The sequence below is a fragment of the Camelus bactrianus genome, chromosome 35 (assembly GCF_048773025.1).
Source record: "Camelus bactrianus isolate YW-2024 breed Bactrian camel chromosome 35, ASM4877302v1, whole genome shotgun sequence".
Classification (NCBI taxonomy): Eukaryota; Metazoa; Chordata; class Mammalia; order Artiodactyla; family Camelidae; genus Camelus; species Camelus bactrianus.
The window spans coordinates 21368168-21386116 of NC_133573.1; the positions used below are offsets into that span (position 1 = coordinate 21368168).

Below are 17949 nucleotides of genomic sequence, written 5' to 3' on the forward strand. Positions count from 1 at the left end.
TTCTTCTTCTTTTGTGGTTTGATGACTTTCTTTAGTGGTATGCTTAGATTTCTTTCTCCTTCTCTTTTGAATATAGCAAAATCTATGAGTTTTTTGCTCTGTGGTTTTTTTGTTCTTTGGTTACCATGAGGCTTGCATATAACAACTTATATTTGTAACAGTCTGTTTTAAATTATTAACCACTTAAGTTTGAATGCATTTTAAAGCTCTATATTTTTACGATCCCTACCAAGTTTTATGTTTTTGGTGACACATTTTACATCTTTTTATCTCGTGTAATTGTTGTTTTCATAGATATTTTACTACTTTTGTTTTTTAACCTTCATGCCAGCTTTATAAGTGATGAATCCACCACCTTTACATTAGATTTTTCTCAATTTTATTATATATTTAGGTTTACCAGTGAGGTTTATGCTTTCATATGTTTTCCTTTTGCTAATTAGTACCATTTCTTTTCAGCTTAAAGAAGTCCCTTTATCATTTCTTGAAAGATTGGTTTAGTTATGAAGAACTCCATTAGCTTTTGCTTGTCTGGAAACCTCTTTTTCTACACTGAACGACAACTTTGCTGGGTAGAATATTCTTGGTTGGAAGATTTTTTCCTTTTGGTATTTTAAATGTATCATGCCACTCCCTTCTGGCTTGTAATATTTCTGCTGAGAAATCTGCAGATAATCTTATGGGGGTTCCTTTGTATTTAAGAAGTCATTTTCTTTTTGCTGCTTTTAAGATTCTCTCCTGGTCTTCAACTTTTGACATTTTAATTATCTGTCTTGGTGTGAGTCTCTTTGGGTTCATCTTATTTGAAACTCTCTGCATTTCCTTCCCCACGTTAGGGACATTTTCAGCCATTATTTCTTTTTTTTTCTTTTCTGTTTATATATATATATATATATATTCTCTATATATAGACATGACTCTTCTGTAAACAGTTACAAGACATGTTGGCAACACTGAGAAAAAGAGGGTGCTCCATGGATGGAATGACTTCCACATGTTTGATGCTGGGACACAAGGACACACACAATGCACGGACACCTGCACAGAGACCCAAATAAACACATCAAGCAGAATACATACAAGTTATTCCAAATCACAGCCACAATGCTCTCCAGAACACCACAAGAAAAGGCAGAGAAGAGATCTTATGCTGTACTTTTCACACTGGTCTGTTAAAAAATAAGTAAGAATCGGAAGGTCCTGGGTCTTGCTAAAATAACGTCCTCTGTAGTGAACAACTGAGTGGCAAAATAAACTTTTATCTGGACAGGACTTTCATACATTTTTCTCCCATCTTGGGAAGCTGGGGGACCACGGCGAGGAGATGCAACTCTCAAGGAACATCTAGTCTCTTACATTCTGCCCAAGAGACCCCACTTGGATGGAAGTTGAGGGGTTGGATGTAGCAGAAGGTGCTCGGTCAGAGGGAAGAGACTTCACAAGCATGATGGGCAGGAATTGCTCCCCTTCCTGGGTTACTCAGGGCGGAGGACAAACGCACCCCTTCTGCACATGCTTCAGTACACTTTCCCAGTCTCCTCCCCTCTCCAAAATCCTACCTGGCATCCTTAGGAAGAGCATGTGTCCCTGACTCTCCTGTTTCTCCTGATTCTAGTGCAGTCTCAGAACAGAAGAGCTGGCAGCCCTGCTCTCCTGCGAGGGCAGGTCAGCAGGGTAGATTAGCTCACTTACGGTCTGTTCGGGGATGGGTGACCCTTTGTGTCAAGACGTAGAAACTGTTCCCAGGCTTAGCTGTGACTCTGGCGCCAGTTCATCAGCTGATGCTTCTTTCCCAAGGAAGACCCCCACATGCCCACCCTGGCCAACCTCTGTCCTCCTTTTCCTCCTTTGTCCTGAGTGAGCAAGGGCACTTGGGGGAAAGTCAGCCTCCTTGAACAAGTGGTTTGGACCAACATACACCTTCCAAGCTTCTGGAATACCAGACCCAATGTGTGGAAGGAGAGGTGAGGTCCTCCCTAGGAAGACAGGAAGGGGGTGTGGACTCTGCCCTGCCCTGTGGGGGTTGGGACAGGACCCCATAGAAGCCAATCTCATGCCTATAGACACTTCTCACAGGCAGGCATCCTTCTTGAAAAGAAGAAAAGTCTCTTCCAGGGCCAGGTGGAGGAGAGAAAATGAGAGATACAATAATTGGAATTCCAGACCCCAGGAGAGATGAGTGAGGGACCTCCATGTGCCTTTGCTAAATGGGAGGAATCTCAGGATACAGGCAGCTCAGGTACAAAGAAAGTGGGGAAGGAGATACACTGGGAACCTCTAGGCCAGCTGTTCTCAAATGGGGCTGGCACCGTCTGGAGGTGTTCTGGCTTGTCACAAAGGGCTGGGGAGGAGTGTGCTACTGGCATCGAGCAGGTAGAGTCCAGGGATGCTGCTAAAAATCCAACAGTGCCCAAGGGCAGCATCCCCCAAAAAAGAATTACCCAGCCCAAATGTCAACTGTGCTCTGCTCCCACCCAACCTTCCAGCCATGTTCTGGAACATCTCCAAAGGCCCCCTTCAGAATACAGAGTTAGCCCTGCAGACCCCTCCTACCCCAGTTTCCAAAAAAAAATTCCCTCCCTAAGTCTTATCCGGCAAGACAATGTGGAGGGATGGGAGAGAGAAGAAGAGAGACCATTCTGGGGACCATGAACGAAGATGTTCCCTTGGTCCACCAACAAAACTCCCCAACTCCCACAAAAGAGAAATCCCAGACTTGGGCAATCTTTGGTCAAACAGGAAAATGTAAGGCTGAACTGAAGGGGCAACCCCTTGACCCCACCTGTCCGGTGGCTAAAGTTGGGGTACTTTCTCTTTGAACGGAAGTCCATGATCATGGGCAGACACCAGGACCTCTGCTCCCCGGCGGCCAGGAGGAGAAGTGGGAGGGACAGGCGGGCGGCAGCTCGGCTGATGGTGCCTGGGTGATGCGGCCCTCACTTGTTCTCAATCAGGGTCTGCACCTTGAACACGGGGTCCCAAGCCAGCTTCAAGACCTGTTTGGTGTTGTGTTGCTTGGCCATTTCATTAAAAAATTTGATGATGTCTGTAAAATCCATGTTGTTCTCCAAGATGATGTCATGGTAGACCTCCACCAGCGCCAGTGCAATGAACAGCACATAGTGGGCAGGCAAGACGTGTCTGGCTGCCCAGATGACCTCCCGGACGGAGAAGTCATCATCATTGAGGAGCTCTCACTGGAAATCCAGCAGGAATCAGCAGTAGCAGAAGTAGAAGTGAGTGTAGTCCCCATTCTGATGCATCAGTTCAAAGAGCTCTGAGCCCAGGATCTGGATTAGTGACTTCATGTTGGCAAAGTGTGTGTCCATGGCACCTCCATGGGGGAAGTTCTGGTTCTTCCTCTTCATGAGCTCTGTGAAGCAGCTGAAGGTGAGGGCCTCATCATCCAGAATGACCAGCAGTGGAGCCAGAAGGTCACACATACCCTGGACATAGCTGATCTCAATGTGCTGCCAGATGTAGCTTTGTACAAGTAAAGCACACATTCATGCCACTGTGCTTTTGTCCCAGCAGTTCCCTCTGTCTGGAATTCCCATCTGCCTGCACATGATGTTCCGTAGCTTCTTCAGGTTGGCGGGCATGAAGTACCAGTAGTTGCGGTCACACCTCTGCACGTCCTCCTCGATGGGTGCAGGTTCACCGTGTACAGGTCCAGCAGCTCCGGGGAGTAGGTGACACCACTAGAAGACAATGGGGATGCTTCATTGTTGGCAGATGTGGTCACGGCCAGAGAAGCCAGGGCGGGGAAGAGACTTTCCATTTCAGGCTCCTCTGAGAGGTTGTCCTCACTGTCCACCTGGCTGTGCTTCTCCGCCTCGCTGCACCTCCAGCCCTCCATCCCGGTGCCCTCCTTTTCGAGCAGAGCCATGTCCATGCTGCCAGTGATGGACATGAATTCGCCCACGCTCTCGTTGGCGAGGAGGTCGCTCTTCAGGCTATCCTGCACGGCCAGCTCCTCACGGGGGACCTCGTCCCGGGAAGTGTGGCCTTGCTGCTCTGCCCATCATCCACGCTGCTGTCCCTGGGTCACAGCACCAGGGGGGCATGCCTCTGGGCATCCATGAGGCTGTCTTCTGTGCTCAGGCTGGGTTCCGAGTGCTCCAAGAGGCCCAAGGAGAAGTTGTGGGAGGAAGGATGGCCAGAGTCTGGGTAACAGGTCCCACTTACCAGGTTTCCATTGGGGATCCTGGGCTGTTTCTCCTCCAGTCTGCCTTCTGTCTCCACTTGCTCCACCTCATCCACAGACCTGTGTGCTGCTGCTGGAGTCACTGTGCAGGCAGATGTTCTGACAGCCTGAGCTGCAGCTCTGGGAGGACTCATTGCTGATGGTGGAGTCCCGGTGCACCAGCCAGTGCAGGTGGCTGTCCAGACTGGCCCCTGATGAGCACTTGGCCAGGGCAGCCATGTGGGACTCCCGCTCCCTCTGCCACACTATTGCCTTGCAGCCCAGCCACTCAGACATGGTCTGTGCGTAGCAGGCATGAATCTGCTTGTCCACCTCCTTCCTCTTTGTTTCTGTCATCCTGAACTGGTAGTGGCCCAGAAGAAAGGGCCACACGGCTTTGCGGATCTCCTGCTGGATGCCCCTGTAGTAGATGAGACGCAGCAGCTCCTGCTCCTCGTAACTTGTGCTGTCCTGAAGGTACTGTTCCCAGATCCTGGCCATCAGCCCATGTCCAGCATCACAGGGCAAGTTTGGAGACACGATCATGTGACTGACCAGGGCTGACAGGTGGGTCCTCACAGTGGACAAGTGTCTGCAGTAGGCAAGCCATCCATAGAAGGCTCTGGAAAGGATCTGGTACTTCATATTGTCACACAGAAGTTTCAAGGGAGCCCTCTCATGGTTGCAGCCATTGGCTGAGCCACCATCAGCCAAGCCACTCTGTGAGCAGGATGAGCAGGAGGATTTCCGGGGGCTGGGTTGCCATAGGGGTGGCAGGTTGCTCACAGAGACATCCATCAGGTCATGGGGGTTGAGGGATTGAGGCTTCAGGCAGGATGTGGGGAGGGTGGTGTCCCACTTGGTCTGAACTCACTGACTGTCCCTGGCCACCACTAACATGGACCGGCCTGCAGGAACCACCATCCAGGCAGGGCCCATGGAGATGGGAGAAGTGCTGCCCAATGAGTCAGAAGCCACTCTAAGAATATGATCCTGGGTGGGAGGTGCTGTGATCCCCATTCTACAGCCCTGGAGAGGGCAAGTCACTTGGCCACATTGCAGTGGCAGACATGAAAGAAGTGATGTGTTCTTTCCCTAAGCCAGCAGTTCTCATCCGGGAGCAATTTTGCCCCCAGAGGCCACTTGGCAATATCTAGAGACATTTCCGGTTGTCACAACTCAGCGTGGTGGTGGCGGTGGATTTGCTACTTGGCCACTCGTGAATGGAGACCAGGGATGCTGCTCAACATCCCACAATGCACAGGACACCTCCCACGAATTCAGACTGCATGCTGGGGTAGATGATCCTGAACACATAATCCGAGGCCTCGTCGTCTTCCTTGTCAGGACGGGGACTCGGATGAACCCTGAGGACTCCGCTTGCGCAGTTTGGGAAATACTTTGCCCTTCCCCTGCTGAGACCAGAGCGGTGGGTCCAGCTGCCCATGAGGGAGCAGCCTGTTCTCCAGGCATGAGAGGAACTTCAGGAGGTGCCCTCCCTTGGGGAAGCGGAAAGGCGGTCTCTGGATCCCATCCTGGCTGACCAACACCACCGTCCCGCCGCTGCCCACTTGCTGGTGGCAGTGCAGGTAGACGATCTCCGGGCGGATGGTCATGGCGTAGTCCCAGAAGACACTCTTCTCATACACCAGGTCCCCCACAGACCCGTTCATCAGCTGGTTAGGCGTCCACTTCAAGGTCATGATGTCAGCTGCCTGGTGCAGGGACAGGTACCCTGGCACAGCCTCCATGTCATCCCTCGGCTGAACCAGAATGTTGTTTTTCCATAGAGCAGGGTGGCCCGGGAGTTCTGGTGCAGGGACTCCACATAGTCGCAGGTGGAGAGAGACGGCTGGTCGTCCATGCTGCCACTCAAATGCCTCTTCTGGATGCAGAGGACAGGACGCTTGGTGGGTGAGTCCTGCCACAGGTGTGAGCTGTGGGTGCGGTGCCTCTGGACCAGCTCATCAGCCGAGGGATCCGTCCAGAAGTGATCTGAAGTTTTCATCTTGGTGCACTCCAGGGCGCAGAGCCCCGCCAACAAAGACGCAAGGATGGGGCCATCCACAGGGTCCATCAGGAGAGCCTCCTTCTCATAATACTTACTGCACCCTCCCTTGCTGTGTGTCCCTGGGCAGGTGACCACCCTCTCTGATCTTCAGTGTTCTCAGCTGCTGTTTTCCACAAGGTAATGCACAATTTTGTCCAGGACTTTCTTGAACAAGGCTGTGTGGATCCACAGGTGCTTGATGGCGAGTGGGGACAGGTTGGGCAGTTTTGGTAGCTTCCACACATTCTCTTGGAGGCCCTGGATCTGGTTTCGTGCACTCTCGATCAGCTGCTCCAGGTCCTGGGCCTTGTAGCTCAGCTCCTCGGCTGGCAGGAAGCTCACGCCCACCTTCATGAAGAGAGCTGCGATCTTGCTGCTGCGCAGGAAGCCAGCCACCTGCCTCAGCAGTCCATGCAGGACGCAGGCCTCCACTGCTGCACAGAAGATGATGTGGCTGCTGTCTTCATGGGCACACTTGCATGTGATGGCTTCCTCCATGATCTGCTTCACCTGGAAGACAGGGCAGCCGGAGGGGGAGACCCTGATCCACCTGGGGTGCAGACACCCCAAAGGGCTGGGCTGCATCACCCATCCCTGTCTGAGATAGCCCCATATTTCACAGTGAACTGAATTAATTTTCCAGGCTCTTTGCCCAGTGTCACATCAAAAATGTCATTTCCTTCCCTGATCACATAAGCTAAGGCATCCACCTCCAACTCCATCCACCCCTATTACAGTTCCATCAGAGTACTTCCTGTCCTATTTGTTTATTTGTTTACTGTCTGTCTCCATCTTCCAGAATATAATTTCCCCAAGGGGAGGGCCTCGTCTGCCTTGTTCACTGCTGTATCTGTGGAGCTTGGAATAGTGCCTGGTGCATAGCAGTTCTCCAGAAACATTTTCTAAGTGGATGGATGAATGAATGAAATGGATACATTAAAAAAATCAGGAGGGTGGAGTATGAAAAATCAGCCCTGGAATCTGGTAGACTTGGGTTCAAATCCCTGCTCAGGTACCTGCCAGCTGGATTTGTGATCTTCTTTTGGGAACCAGGCTCAGCAACGTGTAGAAGCTCTCCCAGAAAGGCAGAGTGGCCCAGAGTGGAGACAGAATCCAAACTGGGTTTGACTCTGTGCGCTTTTCCTCCCACGCTCAAAAATACTTCACGAATGTGCACGTCCTGCTTGCACAGGGGCCATGCTGGTCTTCCCTGTATCATTCCAGTTTTAGTATCTGTGCTGCCGAAGCGAGCGCCATTATTTCTTCAAACAAATTTTCTACTCCTTTCTCTCTCTCTTCTACTACTGGGACCCCTATAGTAGAAATGTTGGTCTGCTTGATGTTGTCTCTTAAGTCCCTTACCCTATCTTTACTTTTTCATTTTTTTTTTTCTTTTGGCTGCTCTAATTGGTAGAGTTCCACTGCCCTGTCTTTCTTCTGCTTCATTTAATATGCTGTTGAACCCTCTAGTGTATTTTTCAGTGCAGGTTTTGTACTCTTCGGCTCTGTGACTCCTGGTTGCTACTTTCTTATACTTTTCTATTTCTTTGTTTAAGTTCTCACTGTGGTCATCTATTCTTATTACAAGTTTGGGGAGCATTTTTATGACCATTACTTTGAACTCTTTACCAGGTAAATCACATATCTCCATTACGCTAAAATATTTTTCTATGGTTTTACCTGGTTCTTTCATTTGTAACTATTCTTCTAGCTCTTCATTTTCTTGACTCTCTGCATTGCTTTCTATACATTAGATAAAACAGCCACCTGTCCAGTCTTTGAGGAGTGGCTTCATTCAACCCTGGTTGTGTCTCAAACCTATGTGACTGTCCAAGTAGCCTATTTTATTTTTAGTGGCTCCCAATAGTTCAGGGTGTGCCAAGACCTGTCAGTGTCCCAGAGGACAGGATCTCAGTCAGTGCCTAGATTCAGGCTGATTGGAAGTCAGACCCTCAGGCAGCAGCTTTAAAAAATATATAAATATATATGCAGTGCTGGGGGACTACAGATGTAAGGCCTGCTGGCCACCATAGCCAGGCAATTTAACAGATGTTTCCTGGTAGCAGCTGCAAAAAAAAATCAGGGTGCCAGAGGAGGGTACAAGCTCCTATTCAGGAGACACCAGTGAGCTGGAGTGAGGCAGAGGGAGAGTGTAAGGATGGTGACTGCCAACCTCTGCCCCCAGAGAGTTCTCCAGCAGGTCCCTGGATGTGTTTTCAGTTAGATGCCTGCCCCTCAGGCCAATGCTTTAAGACAAGCAAATAAGCCTTTCACAAAGTCTGGGCATTGGTCCCTGGAGCCACTGAGTCCGAGTGCAGAAGCCCTTTAACAGCCTTTCTGTTCACTATAGCCCGTGGGTCTTCTGGATGTGAACCTTGCTGGTTTTCTATGATAGGTGATTCGGGGACTCATCTCTCAGGCGCAGATCTCAAAAGTTGGGGTGCCTGATGTGGGGTTCAAACCTTCTGCTCCTCAGAGAGAAGCTCTGGGATTTGAGTTCCCTCCTGGATGTCCCAGGAGTAGGGTTTATGGCAAGAATGTGTCTCAACCTCTCCTACCCACTTCAGTGTGGGTTTTGGGGTTTGTTTTTTTTTTTTTTTTTCTCATTTGGCCGATGTGTAAAAGTTGCTCAGCTAGTTTTTAGGGGATTTTTTTCTTTTGAGGAAATTGTTCCATATGTAGCTGTAGACTTGGTGTGTCCATGAGTTCACGATCTTCCTATATTGCCATCTGAACTAGAACCAAAAAGATTTCCTCTTGATTTTATAAGAGGGCTTAGCTGGAGAAAGGAGTCAAAGACATCCTTTAAGATTTCAAGCCTAGGAAACTAAGAAAGGAATGGTGCCAAGCAGAGAAATAACAAGAAAATCAAGGCATGGGAAAAGACATGGACCTAGGGAAACAGATGAGTTTAATTTTAAACAGGTTGACTTTCAGCAGTATCATTTATCCAGACAAGGTAGGGCTCTAGGCAGGTGGAAGTGACTCTAAAGCTTGGAGGTGTCAGAGCCAGAGACATAGACTTGGGACTCATCCAGAAAGAGGCTCTCAAAGCAGATGAATTGTTCAGGGGGACCACAGAGAAGAGCAAATGAGAACAAGGCTGATTTTTCCTAGTCTGAAGGAGGCTAGTAAATCACTAAAGAAGAGAGAGAAAAAAAAAGTAGAGGGAGAAATGGGGCAGGTAACATCACTCATGAGATGATGGTTTCAGTGTGAGGATAAATAACCAAAGTCAGTATGTGGCTAGAATAAGCAAAATGCTGAGGTCAAAAAGACTTTTAGAAATCACATATTTCAAAAAAAATGAAAAAAGAAATCACATAGTTCAAGCCCTCATTTTATAGATGAGGCCATTGGGTCTCAAAGAAGTTAGTTTTTCTACCCAAGATAGCACCGATACTGAGGTGCATCCATGTAATTTTATCTCTGCGTCCTGGTTGAGTGTTCTTTCAGCTGAACTGAACCCTGCTGTCTTGTCACTTTCCTGATTGTCATGTAATGTAATCTATAATACACCACATTTAAGCTCTTAAAGACAGGGACTGTGTGTGTGTGTGTGTGTGTGTGTGTGTGTGTGTGTGTGTGTATGTGTGTGTGTTTAAACTAGATAAGAAAGACTAAATGCAACCTATTGGTGTCCATAAAAAATGGTTCATGATATTATGGTATCATGTTCACAATGATCCTGTGAATGACCAACTGGAGAAGTGTAACAATAAGATAGACAGAAGTAGAAAATACGTTTTGTTTTGTAAGACCTAGTTTATTTTTCTATTATAAGCTGGCAGACATTTATTTTAATGAAACAAAGAAAATATAGAAAAGTATATATTAAAAAAATCACTGGTAATTTCACCACCCACAATTACTCTTAAATTTTGGTGATTTTTCTCATGTTGTCTCTGTTGGTTTTTACAATCGAGGTCATACACAAGAGACAATTTGTTCTCTGTTTTTTCTCTTGATATTATATTACAGACATTTTCTGTAGTTGACGCTGGTTTTTTGTGATTTCTTTTTTTCCCTTTCAGTTTACTGAGACATAATTGACACTCAGCACTGCAGAAGTTTAAGGTGTAGAAGGCTGACTTACATGCAGCCGGAAGTGACTATCACAGTAAGTTTAGGGGACATCCATCATCTCATATAGATACAAAAATTAAAGAAATTAAACATTTTTTCTTGTTATGAGAACCCAAGATTTACTCTTAACAACTTTCTTACGTAACATATAGCAGTGTGAATTGCATCTGCCAAGCTGTGCATTACACCCCTAGTACTTACTGTGGCTGACACTCTTAAATACCTCCTCACATCCACCCTTCCCTTCTTCTTTACTAACAGAACCGGGAGTTTGTTTAAGGAGAAATATTTCCAACTAAAACTTTCACCTTCCTGGAGCCCTTTGCAGCTGGGAGTGGTGATGTGATGCAGTTCTAGATGGTGACACGGAAGGAGAGGTTGCTGGTGGGGGTGGGGCTTCTGAGAAAGCTTTTAAAAGAACAGGCTCAGCTGGCATTTCACTTGTAGCCTTCTGACCTTTCCCTCGTCTTCCTGTCAGGGATGTAGATAAGATACGTTGAGGGTGAGGGGTACAGGAGCTACCTTTGACCATGGGGATGAACGCTACCCATATAGATGGTGGACCAAAGGATAGAAAGACCCTGAATCCTTAGTTCTATCATAAAGTACCCTTATCAGCCCTGGACTGCATTCTCTAGACTTCCTGATGTCTGGGATAAAGGCTTTAAGCCATAGTTCTGTCAGGTTCTGTATTACTTCCAGCCAAAAACAATATTGATGAATACATTTAGTGGATAAATTTTAACCGCTCCCCCTTTGCATCGTAAAGTGTGGTTGTGCTTTTAATTTGAAACTCATGCCTCGTCATCTTTCAAAAAATGTCCTGAGGTAGCTTGTAATAAATGGCACAGATAGTACAGGACCATTCAAACTGTGGTGCAGGATATGATCGAAGTAAAGCAAGGGAAAGACAGTTATTCCAGAAAAAACTAGGTGAAGGAGAGCTACTGATGTTAAATCTAAAATTTACCTCTTGAGTTTCTGGCACCAAACTCTGGTTATCTAACACCTGAAACCGGACCAATTTATCAATTTCTTCCTAACACACAGTTTAAAAAAAAAAAAAAAAAAGTCTCGTGTATCTAATCAAGGGCTATTGAAAATTATGAAAGTCTTTTAAAGCAGTTTTTAAATGATGCATCAGTTTTATCATAAATTACCGAATACCAAATCCCAATACAGGGCAAAATTCAAAATACCAAATTCAGGCTAGCCCCTTCCCCTAAAATATAATTTCAGGTGATCTGCTGCTATCTTTGTGGGGGTTGGGGGGGTTGGTCAAAACAATTGAGAGAAGCTATATAAAATGGAAGAGAGTTTGAAGGACTCACAGACCTCTCCATCTCTCTCCATAGACTATGTTTTCCTCTACCTGATCAGAAAGAGAGGTTCCCACTGGAACACCTCATCTGCAGCTTCCACAGCTGCCATCACCACACTTGACCTTACTCACCTGGAGTACACTGAGTCCATTACAGTGATCTCATAATCTTATAATAATCAGCTGCCGCATTCATTGACCGGGTGTGGGGGGGACACCAGCCATTGGAATTCTCAGTATTCCCACATGAAAAACCAGGCAAAACATTTTTTAAAAAAATACCCAAGTATCAGGAAAAGCTTTTTATGTACTTGTTTTCTTGTTTTTCTGAAGAACTGGTTATGCTTTCTTCTTTTGGACAATGTAGATAGGTAGCTAATTATATTTCTCTTTTTTCTTTGGTTTCCAGGAAAACTAGAAGCAAATTTGGGGTGGAGGGTATAGCTCAGTGGCAGAGTACATACCTAGCATGCATGAGGTCCTGGGTTTGATCCCCAGCACTCCATTAAAATAAATAAATCTAATTCTCTCCCCTCAGAAAAGCAAAAATCCCTAACCCCCTCCCCAAATTTAAAACCAAAAAAAGTAAAAATAATTTTAAAAATAAAAAAAAATTTTTAAAGAAGCAAATTTGCACCCCAGCCTCATCTGTAGATCCATCATTTCTATGTAGTATTTATTTTCACACTCACTTTTGTTTATAACATCAATAAATTAGATAATTTATACTACATATAAGATATACATAAATTTTATTACTAATTGTGTGCATATATAATTTATCTCCCCCCTCAATCTGGATTTTCCCTGGATATGACTTTTTAAAACTTATTTCTCATTATACATATGTGGTTTCAAATCCATGGTAGAATAAGGTGGAGTAGAAACAATTAAATACAGGCAGTCAAAACAATTTGTCCAAGTATGTGGTTGTTTGGCTATCTAAATAAAGAGTTAGGTCTAGAGAACCAAGGCACGACTGGTTGCCATATATCTCTCAAATACTGATGACGAAGCTTTGGGCCAGAGTTAGAGAGCACACACTTTGTGGCCACTGTCATTTGCACATGCTGGATAACAGAGCAAGGAAGATGAGTACTATAAACAGCCAGTTGCCTGATGCAGTTCTAAGTGGTCTCCATGGGTCCTCTCATCTGCTCCTACAGCACCCCCTCCCTGGTGGAGGTCAGTTTTATTATCATCATCACTGTTACAGGTGAGGAACCTGGGTACAGGGAGTCCCTGTGGTTACTTGGAAGGATGGCCATGTTTAGAGACTGGCTAGGTAAATGACAGGGTTGAGTATTACTATTTCAAGTGAAGAGCCTTGGGGTGGTCCTGCCAGCACTCAGCTTAGGAAACATCTCTTTTTTTGGTTTTTAGTTTTTTATTTTTAATTTTCAATTATATAATACAGTGTCATCAACTATAGTCACCAGGTTTTACAGTAGCTCCCCAGAACTTACTCATCTTATACCTGAAAGTTTGTACCCTTTTATCAACGTCTTCCTACTTCCTCCACCCCCTAGCACCTGGCAACCACTTTTCTATGAATGTAGCAATTTAAAACATTTTTACTTAGAAGTGATACCATGCACTATTTGTCTTTCTCTGTCTGACTTATTTCACTTAGCATAATGCCCTCAAGGTCCATCCATGTACTCACAAATGGCAAGAGCACTTCTTTCTTGTGGCTGAATAATATTCCATTATATATATATATATATGTGTGTGTGTGTGTGTGTGTGTGTACACACACCACACCTTAATCCACTCTTCTGTTGAGAGACACTTAGGTGGTTTCCATTTCTTGGCTACTGTGAATAATGCTGCAGTAAACATGGGGGTGCAGATATCTCCTTCAGATAGTCATTTCATCTCTTTTGGGTATATACTCAAGAGTGGGATTGCTGGGTCATGTGGTAGTTCTGTTTTTCATTTTTTGAGGAAAGTCCATACTGGTTTCCATAGTGGCTCACCATTTTGGGAATCATCTTTGACTCTGCTCAGAGTCTCATTGGTACCTGGATGAAAACCCTGAATTCTGCACCCTAAACTACCAGGAGAGATCATCTTGGTCTGAAAGAACTTTTGGGATAACAAATAACCATCATCCCCTTCTACTATAACAGCACCTCTTCCTGATGCCTGAGCAGTGCTTGGCTTTGAGCAGGACTGTGGCCAAACCAACTCCAATGATTTAATTCTAAAACCCACCCTTAAAATCAGTGTAAATTAGGACACTCACAGGGGTTCTGAGACATGATCTCATCAACCCTCAGCTCCTTGTATTTGACACTTAAACCATGTCCCCAGGTTCCCCAGTGTAAGCCTTCTGTTTAGGGTCTTTGGAAAAATTGTACTGTCTACAGCCTGTGAGATGCTGCCATTTGTATGCAATTTCTGCACGTACACAGTTGCCTCTTTCAAGGCTGCACATGCCTGACAGCTCCTGAAAACATTGTCCAGAGTCACCCAGCCAGACAACCCATGCAGAAAACTTACACATTGTGGGCACAGATTCAAGAAATAAGAGTGGCCTCTTAAAGTGGAGCCAGGAGCTGTGGCTTCAAACAGAATTTATCGTAATTAGCCAGCTTGGAAAAACAACGAAGATGTTTGCATTTCCTGCACAGCCAGGCTTTCAACATCAGCCTGTCCTCCTGGTCCCCAGCCCCCCTTTCAGGGGTGAGGAGGGTCCCTGGACCTTGCTAACCTCAAGTGAGCAGGCTCCAGCTGTGGCTCCTGCCCTCTGCCTCGTTCTTCCTCCGGAGGATGTTAATTGAGTGGATCTCCCTTTTTGTTACTGTGAGACAGGTGAGTCCCTTCAGTTTCCCAATAAGGAAATAGACATGAGCAAAGGATCTGGTCGGACAGGAAACAGCACCATTTTCCCAGTTCTTTCATGGCCAAGTTCTGTGTTTTAAAATAAATATTATGGTTGTCAATGTGCTAATAAATAGGTAACTATTCCTCAGAGGACCAGAGGGTAATGGCAGCCAATCTGACCCCTGAGAGTGGAGAGTAGTGGACAATGTTATTTTCCAGGGTGTGGACCTCTTCTGACTGCCACTCCCAAATCTGTTAATATAAGACAGAACTTGAAACATTTCCTTGGCTCTCGCCCAAATGCATTCACTAAGCATTGCTGTCCTGGGGAAGCTTCAGGGAACATGTTCAAGTTCAAGCTGCACCAGGTGCGGGGATAGGAGAAAGGGGGAGGAGGAGACCTGAGGCACACACACCGCTGGGGGTCTGAGCCCCCTCCTGGGAGGCTGGCCACTGGAGGTGTGCAGGTCCTCCAACTTCAAGGATGTTGAAGGTGGGGCGGGAAGGGAGGTGGTTAGAGATGACATTTATGGGCTTCACCTGAGGGCTTGGCTACTCCCTCAGAGACACACAGGGAACTGTCCTTTAGGGGACCAGGGGCCATGAAGGAAATGCTGACATCGTGAAAGCTTCATTTTGGGACACCTGGAACAAGCTTTTGTCCCAAGTGAAGGGGGAGGGTGGTATAGCTTAAGTGGTAGAGCATGTGCTTAGCATGCACAAGGTCCTGGGTTCAATCCCCAGCACCTCCATTTAAAAAAAGAGAATCCAAGTGTAGAGCAAGAAAAAGTAGCATGGCCAGCCTCCCAGAAGCACCTGGAAGTGCTTCCAGATGACCTGTTTTATCCCCAAACCAGGAGTGCTGTGAGCAAAAGGACATGCCACCAACTCAACAGACACCACATCCTACCCCTGGTGTGTGTACTGAGGGGCTGGAGGGGTGGGGGAGAGCTGAGGCTCTCACCAGCATGGCCCCTGTCCCCAGTCTGCTGTTGCCTTTCTATGCTGGAGGCTGATGGACTGTGGGAGTGGGGCAGGGGGAAGCCACCAGCTCAGGCTGCTGCAGGATGTCAGAGGTTGCCTGTTTCTGGGAGCAGGTGCTGAGACCAGGTTCGAGGTGCAAGATATTTATTAGGGGTTAACATCTGTGGAGGGGAAGGAAGGGAAGAAGAATTGGGCAGAGGGAGACGTCAAATGCCAGCTGAGAAAGCCTGGACCAACAGCAGGAAAGCGCTGGGGAGGAACTTGCCGATCCGAGTTGTCCTGAGTTGGGCCATGATTACCTGGACAGGACCAGAATCCTTACCACCTTCTGAGACATTCACATCACCTTGAAGTGAGGCTACCCTGACATCACCTGTGGCGTCTTGTTCAGTGGGGCTTCCATCAACTGTGTCATAATTGGATCTTCATCTTTTACTCTGAGTTCCTGCATCCTGGGCAAACCCTTGTGACCAACAGACATGGACGTGCTGTGGGAAAGAACCACAAAGACGGAGAAAGACTCACCTCCGTTGTAGGATACCCGAGTCAGCAATGAACTTCAAAGCTTCATGTATAGTATGAATAGCACTGCCTGCCAGCCATAAAGTACACATTGGCTTTTTGTAAATTTCTAAAACCACATATTTGAACAAGCACCAGTATCTGAAAGCTTGCTACAGTATATTAATCAAAGATTCATTCCATTTCTCATCTACAGGATAGGACATGCTCTTTTCATTTTATTTTATCCTGCCCTGTGCAGTGATTTGTCTTGCAAGCTACATGACATGGGACTTTGGTAACATTCGTTGGCAGATATTCAGAAAAAACACAGGTGTTACTGGAGTTTGCAGTGGCGTTTTCTTTTCTGTTATTCATCTGATAAGCCCATGTTAATCACACTGTGGAGAAAATTTATCTTGCTGAGAATGTCGTATTTTGAGGGAGACATGAAGCTGGTGATGAGACTTGTTTGAAAAAAAATCTCAGAGTAATTATTCATCTAAGAGGAAAACACACAGTGAGGATTTAACTAGTTCAATCCAATAGAAATATAGTGTGAGCCACATATGTAATTTAGTTTTCTAGGAGCTACATTTTTTTTTAAAGTATATCCAATATATTACCATTTCAGTGTGTAATCAATATATAATTAACAGTGAAACATTTTCTTATGTTCTGTTTTTCATAGTGAAGTCTTTGAAGTCCAGCATGTGGCTTACACTCAGAGTATATTTCAATCTGAATGAGCCACATCTCCAGGGCTCAATAGCCAGAAATGTGGCTACTGTGTTGGGCAGCGCAGATTTAAAGAGTATTTTTGGCACATTTTGCAAGCCAACAAAGAGACTGCTTTTTGCCATCCCACCCGCTTAACTCCTCCCTCCCTCCTCCAGGGCATAACTGCTGCTTCACTGTCTGCTGGAGCCCAGCGGTTGGGGATTGTGGGAAGGAAGGAAGTCAGAGGGTAGCACAGTCCTTACTTGGCTGAATGGTCTTGACCTCTGAGCCTCGGGGTTGGGCCGGGCAAACAAAGCACCTGTGCGCTTTGGGTGGATCCCTCGGGGCACCTCTGCTGTCCTCACCTGCGTCCTCACTTTTCAGGCAGCCCTATTGTCATCTCCTAGGACCCAGCATCCAGTCCTCCGAGAACCCTCCAGCATGCCCGGTCCAACAGCCTCTAGGAGTGCAGGCCAACCCGGACCCAGCAGCCCTCTCTCTCCTGGCTCGGCCATCAAAGCCACAGGCCAGTCAGCCTCTCTTCAGGCTTCATGGCTGGGTCTGACCTCAGCCCACTTTAGGCAAAGATCTGGTCCAGTTCTCTTGGTTTCACAACTGCAGGAAACAGTTCAGGGTTCTCCATGGGATCCCACTGAACCTGCCCCACCAGCCCCCACTAAACTCGGCCTTAGAAAGTAACACCCTGACCTCTCCAAGCAAAGGAGTGGATTGGGAACTCAAAGTTCTGCAGCCACTCCCTCCAAAGAAATTTCTTCAACCATCTCCCCGTAGAATTCTCTTCCACACTCTAGCCCTTGTCCTCTGAGTGGGTGAAGGAGTTTAAGAATCATCGATAAATAACTCCTGTGTCCCCACAGTGAATTCTGCACTTGGAGGGCTGGACGCTGCCTTGTCTCTCACTCATGTGGCTATTCTGATTCCACAGCATAGTCCCTCAGTTGACATACAGTCTCCCATCCTGTTCCACCTGCGTGACCTTGTTTAATCCTACAGGCGTAATGAAGCAGACGCCGTCATTCTCCTGGTGTTACATACAAGGACACAGACGCCGAGAGACGTGACCTAGGCTGTCCAGCTAGACTTGGATTCGGGTCTTTCTGACTCCAGTCTGTGCTCTTAACTGCCAGTTCAGCTCCTTAGTTTAAACATAATGCAAAATGTTGGAAGCCAAATAACATGAAATTGTTTGGGTTTATTTTGAATAATGCTAAATGCAAAGAAATACAACTTGAAAGGAGAGCTGAACCGTTT

General features: G+C 46.5%; 3 pseudogenes; 1 reads left to right on the forward strand and 2 right to left on the reverse strand.

Moving 5' to 3' along the window:
- Positions 1 to 17949, forward strand: part of LOC105063366 (14-3-3 protein epsilon pseudogene) — a 144720-nt pseudogene that overhangs the window by 70247 nt on the left and 56524 nt on the right.
- LOC105063519 (small G protein signaling modulator 1-like) lies at positions 1011 to 11372 on the reverse strand (annotated as a pseudogene).
- LOC123614806 (U6 spliceosomal RNA) lies at positions 7391 to 7490 on the reverse strand (annotated as a pseudogene).